Below are 2,500 nucleotides of genomic sequence, written 5' to 3' on the forward strand. Positions count from 1 at the left end.
TGGAGCTCCTGGGCTTATAGCATCCTGCTATTCCAACCAGAATTGTAGCTTAGCAAATAATAATAATAACGGTTAGAAGTCGAGTTGTGTTCCATTACAAACATTATTCGGTGGTCTTTGTCAGAGATGATCAGTAATTTTTAAGGGCATTGGGAATTTCCAATTTTGAGTTTAAACAAAGGATAATTCAATTTTTCTATAGCTCTTGAAAATTAATTTTGATTAAGAATATAATATTTTCTTCTGTTGTAACTGTATTATGCCCCCTTTTCTGCATAGCAGTCTGTCTTGGTGGCATTTCTCTCACAAACTAAACTATATTGTTGCTTATACATTACTGGCCTATTGGAGTTTCTTTCTTTGGATTTTCTAATATTCGTGTACTAATCATTGAAGGATACGCTCAAGCTATCTTGGTGATGTTGTTGATATGATGGCATCTTCTCCTTCGGCTTCTGCTGCCTTGGGAATTCTTTTCTTTTAAGAATAGAAAAACATGATATAAAACAACACAGGAAAAGCTTTACGAATAAAAGAGTGGGATTTTATATAGAGAAACGATCGTTGGTTCGGAAATTACCTTTATTTCTGTCACAAATAGATAGTTGATAAGTTATACCCTAATTTATCCTCCAGGTAATGGGGGCAACCCAGTGGGAACCGGGGGTTTTGTGTAGGGAAAAATTACTGGGGAATCGATATGTAAATATAAAACCAACCTTGTCTTATCTTTACATTATTCTCTGAGATGCATAATAGATACAAGAAAAATCAAACGAAATATTGCCATTCTATGCTCCTTGACCCTCGGTTAGGTCTGTGACCTGGGAACTACGAGTGTTAGGTTTTGTAGTGTTTTGAGCGGATCTTTTTTTTTTTCTTTTCTTTTTTTTTTGTGCAGGATAAACTTTCTTTGCGAGACAAACTTTTTTCCTACATTTAATAGTTTCTTTTCAATTAATTTAACCTTTATTTCAGTCGTAAATAATCACGTTTTTTCTGTTTTCCCTCGTCCAAAGCCCCCAGTGCCCGGATAGCAGGAGAACTGGCTTATTTCCTTGATAGCAAACTATTTATTGTAGTAGTTTTTTTTTTTCTATAGAAAATGTTGTCCCGTGTTAAACTATGATTTGAGCGAAAAATATATTTTCGTTCCAAGGTGTCAGAGATGCTGAGGCTGCAGACAAGGATGCCACTGTGAGTGAATGTAGTGGTCAAATATTAGGGTTGCTTCGTAATGATTGACAAATTACCTATACTTATGTTTTTTAAATAATTGACAAATGATAGTATAAGTAATCCTACAACAACACTGTACTAGTCATTCGGGTATTTTGGAGTGCAGAGCATCTGCGTTAGCCATATGAAACAGCCATGCTCATCATGTCAGGGGACAATATATTGAAGAGAAATGGCACTGAAAAGAGAGTGATATCGAAAATAATTAAGTGACTTTATGCCCTACACACTCGTAATTTGTGATAAGAAAATGAGAATGTGATCTTGACCAATTTATTTCCGTTCTTTTTTATGCATAAGGAACCAATGGCAACAGACTTGCATTTATTTTTTATACATGCAGAATCTTTGGCCAGTCTTTTGTTTGCCTTCGTAGTTTTTGTCTATATCAGCATTAATGAATTTTTTATGAACATTTGAGAGAGAGAGAGAGAGAGAGAGAGAGAGAGAGAGAGAGAGAGAGAGAGAGAGAGAGAGAGAGAGAGAGAGAGAGAGAGAGAAATTAAATTCTTTTTTTGATAACTCTAATACAGTGGATACAGTGATGTACTTAAATGTGTTCTTTTTAATTTTCCCAGTCTCTGCGCCACTTTTATCATGTTTACTGGATCCCTGTGTCATCTGAAGTTTGGTGAGTATTAAATTATATTTTGCTTGAATTATTTGGTTTTAGGTCAAGGCTATTCACAATGCTATTATGTTGTTTTGTAACTTTCTGTTGAAACAATATGAATTGTATTACAATATTATCTTTATGATTATCAGAGGTTTCTTTAAAAATTTTGTTATTTATTTGTCTTCTTTTCATTTTAGTTCAAATCTAATATCACCTTAAAGATTTTTTGTACTTAACTTGAACTTCCAACAAAATATTTATTAATTGTGAAAATGAATCTCCCCCTAAGTGCCATTGGTTATCTACTTTTCTTTTACTCGCCTTTACCCATCACTCATTAGTCTAGCAATACTAGGTACTGAATGAAAAAGTAATGGTTGCGAAAACATTTTCTTATATATGAGTTAAGGTAACCATTAGTAGTTATAAAGGAAATTTTAAGGTATTCTGCGTGACTCAGCATTATTAAGGTTTTAATCATTTTCTTTGTGGCTTTATGGACGATCGTAGCAGGCAGGGAGATATTTCAATGAATCCATAAAGCATAATCTTTGAACGTCATTCAATTTTAAAAAAATATCATATTCCAAGTTTAAAATTTACCTTTTAACTGCAGAAATAATATATTCTAATTTAAGTTTTCAT

This window comes from Palaemon carinicauda, chromosome 8 (assembly GCF_036898095.1).
Source record: "Palaemon carinicauda isolate YSFRI2023 chromosome 8, ASM3689809v2, whole genome shotgun sequence".
Classification (NCBI taxonomy): Eukaryota; Metazoa; Arthropoda; class Malacostraca; order Decapoda; family Palaemonidae; genus Palaemon; species Palaemon carinicauda.